This window comes from Parasteatoda tepidariorum, chromosome 4 (genome assembly GCF_043381705.1).
Source record: "Parasteatoda tepidariorum isolate YZ-2023 chromosome 4, CAS_Ptep_4.0, whole genome shotgun sequence".
Lineage (NCBI taxonomy): Eukaryota > Metazoa > Arthropoda > Arachnida > Araneae > Theridiidae > Parasteatoda > Parasteatoda tepidariorum.
In genome coordinates this window covers 94,698,136-94,707,811 of record NC_092207.1, presented here as the reverse complement: position 1 = coordinate 94,707,811, position 9,676 = coordinate 94,698,136, and positions in this window count along the sequence as shown.

Genomic DNA, 9,676 nt, shown 5'->3' with positions numbered 1-9,676 from the left:
TCAAAAAAATCTAAGACTTCAAGAGTCAGGACAAAATAAATCTAAAAATCAATCAAAATAATTTAAATCTGATCTAAAAATCTCGTTATTTTCAAGCTTTGCCCCCCAATAGCCATTCTCGAATTTTTTGATCCAAATTCGTTTCTGCATAGCAGGTTTGAGAAAAACACACATGGAGCATTTAAATTTTCTCTACTACCCTTTTCCTCTTTCAGAATCTCTTTACTCGTTTTTTTTACAGAAACACTCCTTATATATTTTAAAAAAATAATAAAAACTTTTTGCCAATAAGTAAATAGAGTTCAAGATTTCATCCCACTTTTTAAAAAAAAAAAATACTTATTACATGTTAAGTATGCTGAAACTTACATTGATAAATTTTGTCACCAATAATATAGTAGTCTATACTGTATAAATATTGGACTAAATTATTACATATAGTACTTACATTTTGGTTACATTATTTTTGAAATCCCTTTTAGCATAAAATTCATTTCACTGTAAAATATACTACAAATTTTACATTAAATTATATTTAATTCGAGTGATTCAGTAATTTCACAGTAACTATTACTGTAAAAATCCGGTATATCAGATTTCTTGTTCTGTAACATGATCCGGTAAAAATGGATTTTATGATAAAAAGTACCAATACCCTGAGTGTCGTTATTTTTAACCGTAATTTAATCCGGAATATTTTACAGCACATGAACAAATGTGCTTAATACAGTAGTAGTAACGTACTCTATAACTCATTAATAGAATCGTGTAGTATAACATATTTTCAATGAACATTTTCCTCTATGTGATTAATAATTTATAATAGCTCATTACTAACAATGAATCATGAGTAATAAGATTTTAACCATTAGTTATATTGTGTTGCAACTATTCTTTTACAAAAATTCAAAAATCGAAATTAATAAATTAAATAATAAGACAGATCATTTTTGTCGAAGTAAATGACAAGTTGTTGCTCCCTGGGTAACATTGGAACATTTTTCCAGGTTGTTTTGAATATTTTAAAACCTCATAAGATATTAAGCAATTCTGCCCCTTACCTTTCATATTAACGTCTCGCAAATAACAGTTAACTGCCTTCCTAACGCCTCATTAATGTGTGACACCCCCTTGGGGGTGAAGAAATTAAAAAACACTCCCTTTTGCATTTTGTAGGGATTACAACTAGAACAATACATTATTGGACCTTTTAAGGAATTTGATAAAGAATCAGCTAGATGGCGTGTTAATTGACTTTAGCCCCTAGCCTCGAACCCCGACGAGGTTTTCGATCATTTTCTCCATGAATAGTTCTGTCTCTAGACAACAGAGGTGAATGGTAAAGGGGGATGGGTAACTTTTATGATTAATTTAATGGGAGTTTCAAGTCTTCATTTAGAATTGAAATTATTTCTTTTTTCTTCTTGATTTTTGAAATTTTAGTTTCTTCAGATAAAGGAAGGGAGGAACAAGAACTTGTCAGACTGATCAAAATTATTAAATTTCCATTCTTTATTTAAAACTCTTTTAGAGGAATTTTTATTTCAGTTTTTTTATGTGGTTAATGTAAAGTGAAATTGAGAAGAATGAATTATTTTTTTTAAATTAAAGTATCAGAGATTAAATTAAAACTGATGCTCACTATGAAGTTACAAGCAATTTGCATGCAGTAAAAATATACTGTATCAGAAAGTTATCGGAATTTAATGTTGGCATTTTTTAAATTAATTTGCTCATTCTCTGTTATTTGATTCCGCGTTAAATGCTGTTTTTATTTTACTTAAATCAAGAAAAAAAAAGAACTCGTAATTATAAGGCAGGTCGTAATGAGAGCGTTTGTAATAATAGGACAGTGATTAAGGCACTAAGCCAATCAAAGTATGAAATTGATTGAAGCAAATATTAGGAAAAAAATTTTTTTTGTGAAGGTACGAAAATCTATTCACTACACTGTAAAAAAATTGCGTTATAAAGTACCGGCACTTTGGGAACATTATACATAATCTCCGCCTTACCGTAAAATCAATTTTTACAGTAAAATATTATACCTTAATTTTTACAATAATATTTATTTAATTAGAGTGATTCAATAATTTTAAGGTAATTATCACTGTAAAAATTACAGTATATCATACTTTTTTCCGCAACATGTTCTGGTAAAAATGGATTGCGCCGTAAATTGATCGGGAATTCTTTACAGTGTATGGTGGCTGAAATACGATACAGTACAATCAGTACGCAAAGTTAGATTCGTTGCCACCATCATGCTGTTAATCGCAAAATTATGGGGTCTGAAAGTTCACAACCTTCCTGGCCTACAAAGGGCTGTTGCGGAAATGCTTTTCTTTTTATTAAATAATTGGATAGATTTAAAATATTTAAGAAACATCATAGAAGTACCAAAATTACTATTTCCTTTAAAGTTCCGAATAATTAAAAATTATTAAAGCAAAAATTTATATTCGTGCTGATATTAAGCAGTTATACTAGTGTATACTATATAAAAGTTATTTAGTAAACCAATGCAAGAATTATGCATTACTTCACTTAAAAATTCATGTCATTAATTATAAGCTTATTTCAAGTTCTACAACGATGCACCCTCAGTTCTATGTACTCTTTCACTAACAATTGAGCTTCGTTAATTTAAGTTATTTTCAAACATTTTGCTCTTTCAAACTGATTTCTATTTTCCTTTTGAGTAGAAAAACAAATAGAAATGCAAAGTTGAACATTCAAAACTGCGATCCTGGCTCTTGCGATTTTTTAATAATTTATTTCTAGGTTTAGCACCAAAACTTAATTGTATTCTTAAAACTTTTCTTATAAATTTATAAGATATTCAAACTAGACAGTCAATAAGAGAAAAACTTTCTAAAAATTAAATGTTGCAGAGAAAATTAAATTATACTCAAGGAAAAATTATTAATAATGACAATTAACATTACTCCAAATTAAATAAAATTTTGAAATAGTTTTTCAGCAGCAAATATAATTTGAGATGTTTCTCAAAACAGAAATAAGTTGTAGCCATGTAATTTAATATGAAATGTTAAGTATTTAATGTTATTGTCCGCTAATATCAAAGTATATGGACAAGTCTTAGATTTGTAATTTTCTATCTTTTTATTCGCTTTAAAAGTTTCCTAACATCTACTGTTATGCAGTCAAAGCTTCGTAATAATTTGAAACCCAGAATGATATTGATGTGCTTAAAACTTAGTGTTCGTGAGATTTTCACGTTTAGCATTTCCAATTCTGTAAATGGTAACTAGTTTTGTTTTCTTAATATGTTTTCACTGTTGATCAGTTGTATTCTATATTTATAGGGAGAAAAAAATTCTGATAAAACTAAAATAATGTAAGCTAATAACATTTATCGACAAAAAACATCATAATTCTAGTATTAAAAACCAAAATATACTGTATTTAAACCACTCATATTAAAGCGGTTACCATTCATATGGTAAAGGTTCAGAGGAAATTCTGGTTTTCTAAATTATAGTTCTTATTACCTTGCATGCAGTAAAAATACAAAATTGAAAGCCGAAAACTGATTTAACTGAATGAATGGTTCTTAGTTTTCATGTTGCAGCTCTAAGTTATCATGGTAAAATCACGAAATTATATAACACACTATAAAATAAAATTTTATGGTTAATGCTACCAAAATTATTATGAAAACGCATCTGTAAGAACTTCCATATTTTTTGATGTCCTCATAGAGCCTTAAAAACCATAAAATTTACCATATTCTGGTAGTTTTGACCATATTTTTTCCCAAGACAAGATGTGAGTAAACTTTGCCTACTAATTTTCAATTAGACATATTTCTTACAGAATACTTTTATTTTATAAAATTGCTTTTAGACATTACTTTTTAACACATATATACTTTTTTAAAAATATACTTCAGATCTTATAAAAACATTAAATAAAAAAATCATATTTATTGTAAAGTTTTTTTTATATGTTTTTACAACTTCTCAGCTTCCCGGAAAAGCCGATAAGGCAAAGAAATTCTCCAACTTGTTTGAAATCTAATATGAAGGGGGAGAAAAGCTTGTGGAAGTTTGAGAAGCATTATCAATCATATCAGCAACTACAGCAACGTTGACAGATCGAAATATTTGCGATGGTAATTTGAGATATTAATTATTGTTTGGTGAAAAACCCCTCTGAAAGCTTTTTCTTCCCCATATTGTTCCAACAGGGGATACCTCTAAGTCAAGAATTCCAGTGTCTGAGAATGACAGTTCAATTACTTGTTCGATGAAGAACGTTGTATTGTATTTTTATACTAGAGAAATTCTTGTTCTTGAAGATTTATCTTTCCCATGTGCATATCTTTATTTATTACTTTGGCTCTATTAGAATAATGATATTGAGTCGGTTTAGAAAAAAAAGTACTTTTACTATTTGTGCTTACAGGATGTTTCGTAATTCTGAATCCTTGTTAAAAATGAAGTCATAAAAGTCTAGACATTAAAGCTTACACATTTTACTTAAAAGCGAGGGGAAAAAATGAAAGCAATAGAAATCTGACAAATTAGGAGGAAGATTAGAGTAAGAGCGTTAGAACCTATCTAGTAGCTGGTTGAAGCATGAAGACGTCAATTTGAATCGTCTTGTAACTCTCTTTCCCTGTTTCCACTTGCAGTAAAAAAATTAACCAGATTTTCTCAATAGTAATTCGTCTGATTTTGATGATATTTTTTTCTCCCTATTTGGATTTGCAGCATCTTAACTATAAATTCATTAATTTCTTTTTCACGGATTCTAAAATTGTACTTATGGAACACCCTAAATCTTTATATTTAACTCATCAAAATTTCGTTCGTAACTTTTCTATAACGTTTAGTATACGAATATTAAATTTTATAAATGTAGCAAAGATATTAATTAAAAGTGATTTTCTGAGTTTTTTCATTTGTTTGGAGTAAAAATGGATACAAAACATCCATAACTTTTAAGAAAAATTTAAAATTTATTAGAAAATAGAAGAACGTTAAATTCTTTTTAAAACAATAACCCTACAACTGCTTTGCATGTTGAAAGGAATTAAATGTAGTTGATAAATATTTAAATAAACAATCACTTTCCTTTTCAAAATGGTCGAAGAATTCGTTCGAGTCTGACTTGAAAATATAAAAAGACTGCAAAATTAATCAGATACTTGAAACTTACTGTATTTGAAGCATATGAAATAAAATAACTTTAAGGAAATGTAACAAAATAATTTTAAAAAATTACAATAAAATGTAATAATAAAAACTGCTTTCTTTTTTAAAAAAAAAAAAAGGTTAAGTAAAATATAAATATAAAATAATATGAATACTACAATTTCAAATATTAATATAAATAACGTAATTGGAACATAAAGTAAAATGCAATTGTGATATAATGTAATTGTAATGTCTTAAATTAGAAAGATTTTATCAAGAACATTGTTTCTCAATTTTGAGTGTCTATTTAATATATTTCCTAAACATTTATGTCCTAATATGATTGTACATATTTATTATGGTTAAAATGGAGTCTGATCACTAATTCACTATTGACTACAAGAGTGAAAGAATGTGCGATATGATTTTTTTAGAAAATCAGGAAGATTAAAATTTAAAAATATTTTACAGTCTGCCGCATGTTGAAAAAACTTGAATATATAGATTAATTAGGAACCTGGTATCTATAACTACTCTCTACCGTTACCATTTTATTTTATAACCAGCGTTGAACAATTAGTTCATTTTTTTTTTGGGGGGGGGGAGTTAAGACTATCTATGATTAACTCCGTATCTTATTAGTTTAAAGTCAACCCAAAAGACAATAGAACTACAGGATGAAGTTTCAGGCCGAATTAGCCTTCGTGGAGGACTTTTTGATGGAACTAAACCGCATTTGCATTACATCAAGGAGAAGAAGACTGCTCACGGTAGGGCCATGATTCCATCATCTTCCATTAAGAATATTTTGCGTCAGCATTGTGACCGATGCAATCAGGGAACAGAATTCTTTTCAACAAACCACTGCTGGGATTCGAAACTGGGTCACATCTTTACGGGGCGAGTGCTCTATCGTCTGAGCCACCATTACCCTATACTGATGCTATTTATTAAGAATCATATAAAGAATTTCCAGTCAGTTATTGTGGTATTTATAAAAGAAAGAAAGACAGTTTACTAATTTGTTTGGCAACACCAATGTTTTAGAATAATTTCATTTGAAAAGTTTTGACTTTTACACCAACAATTTTACTTTTCAAGTTTTTGATAGCTTGAAGATTTAATTTTGATTAGTTAATCACCTAAAACACTTCTTTTAGCTATACTTTTAAGTATTTATAACAGGTTTTACACCACTTTCATAACATTCCAGTTTTTTTTAAACTGTTATATGGTGTTGACGGATAAAACCAAGACAATATCGGTCGGAAAAAGTAAGGTAGTGAAAAGAACTATAAGTTACAAACCAGACCAATTCTAGGTCCCTGGATGGGTGGGTACGGTGTCTCAACAATTAAAACTAGATGCATGAGTTCTAAAGCAATGCAGAGAAGATAATTACGATAAGATTTTTATTTGAAATTTCTGTTTTTAAGCCTAAACATTCAACTTAACTTGATAAAGGTTTTAAATACATTAAATTCAAACTTATTTATGCTCCTTGCGTTTGAAATCCCTATATGTTACTCATTGTAGAAAATCCTGGCATTAATTATGCTTTAAAAAATATTATAGTCAGGAAAAAAAAACGTTTCTCTCATTATTTCAATGTATGCTGTTGCACGATATCACACGACCAAATTAGTTAAAGCCAGTTGCAAGGGACAAAAAAAAACATACTTTCAAAATAATATATTCGCCATTGAAATGAATAGTCTTTAAATAACATTTATTTATCATTCAAATAAAAGTTGTAATTTAAATTGTGATCTACCATTCAAATAAAAATATAAGAATTTTTATTATTTACGTAGCTTTGTGAAAATAGAAAAAGCTTAAGGACCCTGTTTTGTCTAATATCCTATTCCCTATAAAAAAAATATATAACTTTTCCTAATTGGTCATTAAGCAAAATTTTTCTTTTTGAAAATAAGTTTTTTTCTGTGTCTTTTGCAAAGTTGACGAAACAAAAATTTATAAAATGTGACTTAAAAACTTTTTCTACCAAGTTCTTTAATAATGTGTGTCTACCACATTCTCTGTCAATAAAATGTTTCTTTAAGAAATTCATCGTTATTCATGGTTTTTACTTTTTGATAATTAGAAAGGGATAAAAACTCTTCGAACATCATTGTTAATCACCTCTTTAACATAATATAAGAGCTACAATTTCTAAAATATGAGAATTTTGAAAAATTTTTCATATATTCTTTTATAATTTCTAATTTTTTTTTACTTTTAGTTAGACATTAAAAGATTATTACGAATATTAATAAAATAACTTAAAAAACAATTAATCAAAGTTAATATTAATTGTAAATTTCAATTAAAATGTAATAAAATTTAATTTCATAAAGCCACGTGTAAAGTTTAGTTTTTTTTATAAAAACTTCTGAAACACATCAAAATGGATAGAGAAAGGGAAAATATCAATTTAAAAACATTTTTATCTGTATAAAAAGTTATTGAAAACGATTAAAATAGCTTCAGTCTCTATAATCTCCAATTTTTTTACCCCACCTGACAAACGCTAAAAAGAAAACGATTAGGAACAATTCACAAATGTCACTAAACTCTAAACAAAAGTGCATTTTTGATATATGGGTCTTTTATGGCCGGCGCTCCCAAACATTCGATCTAGAATAGTGCGAAACTTCGATCCTCCTCAAAAACTCTCATTAGAATATCGTTAAAGGCGCGAGCTCTAATGATGCATCTGCACAACGACATTCCACAAAGTAATAATTGTGCCGTTAGGCGTTGGCAACAGTGGCAGATCGTGACGCTTCTCTTCTAATTCTTTTATAGTAACTTTTTTTTTGCAGACGATTGTCAATACATCTCCTGAAGGTTTAAATAATTTGCCGAAATGCGCGATTTTAAATGGAAATTGTTGGATTGGACGAGTCCGAATGAATTTTGTTTGTTTCTGATAATGCATTACTAATGACACGAGAAATCATGCTAATTGAGATCAACCAGAATTATAAATAGAATTATAAAATATTGGAGAATTTTCAGCTTACTCAGGAACAACAGAATTTAAAAAGAAGCATGCTGCGTAAAAAAAATTTAATTTCTTTTAGTGTTTTGTTCATGGACTGACTTGCATCTTGTTTAATTACATTTATTTAGATAAGACGTTTAAAAGCCGTATTCAGCCATTAGGAAAGTATTTTATGTGTCGTTGTTTTTTTCAGCAAAAGAAATTAAGTTCTCTAGAAAAATTTGAATATAATTTAGGGTGAAGAAACAAATTTTCCAGTTTTTATACATTTTTATAGGATTTCACTTTTTTACTTCTTGAGGTATGCTTAAGTTGAACTTTCCTTAACTGATCCTTAGGATCCTTCAATTATGATGCGCATCTATATTATACAAAACGCTAATACGTACCTATGTATGTATCAATGAAACCGATGATATTTCTTTTCTCGCGCTGGCAACAGTTTTCATTTTTAATTGATTGGATTCGGCGCGCAAGAGCACGTAGTGAGCATCATATGGCTGATCCATGTTATATAAAACGCTAATACGTTTTAATTGATAGGCTTCGGCGCGCAAGAGCACGTAGTGAACATCATATGTCTAATCGGGTGAATTCTCACCGAATTATCAACACAATTCTCACAAGTTTCTTCAAGTTTTATTAACTAAATTACTGCTTATTTTTATTGTTGAAAATAACATAAATCTTTTAAAAATAATAGTCGTAAGTGATTAGTCAAATTGAAAAACGAGAATTCATTATGAATTTTGATTTAACTCCTTTTAATAAATCGCTTTGTATTATCTGTCACTTCTAAACGTAGCTTAATAGAATAAATCTGAAATAAAGCTCTGACATTTAATAATAAACAAACTTTTAACTTGATAAGATATGTTATCTGTTTTATGTTTCATAATCTCAAAAATTTAGATTTACATATGCTTGTCATTTGTAGAGGAAATTAAAGTTATTTAATCAGAATCTTTGAATTACATATTGTTTTATTTTATACTTTTTTCTGGAATGTTATTGTTATTAAAGGAAGAAAATTTTATAATAAGTTATTTGAAAAAATGTTTTTTTTTTTGCAGTTAAAAAGAGCTTAATAAATACACTTAATATAATATCTGCTTTGAATAATATATATCGGCAAGACCTCTTACATTATTTAACATACACTCTTACATTACTCTCAACGCACTTTCTTACATTACTTAACATATTCTCTTATATTACTCACACCATCTATATTATATAAAGCGCTAATACGTATGTATCAATGAAACCGATGATATTTCTTTTCTCGCGTTGGCAACAGTTTTAATTTTTAATTGATGGGCTTCGGCGCGCAAGAGCACGTAGTGAGCATCATATGGCTAATCGGGTGAATTCTCACCGAATTATCAAAAAAATTCTCACAAAACTATCTTCATCGAAGCCAATGCTTTACATCCGGCGTTCAGTACTATTTCATATTGTTTTACAACACATGGTTTTAGCCCTCTGGTGGGAAAGACTTTAA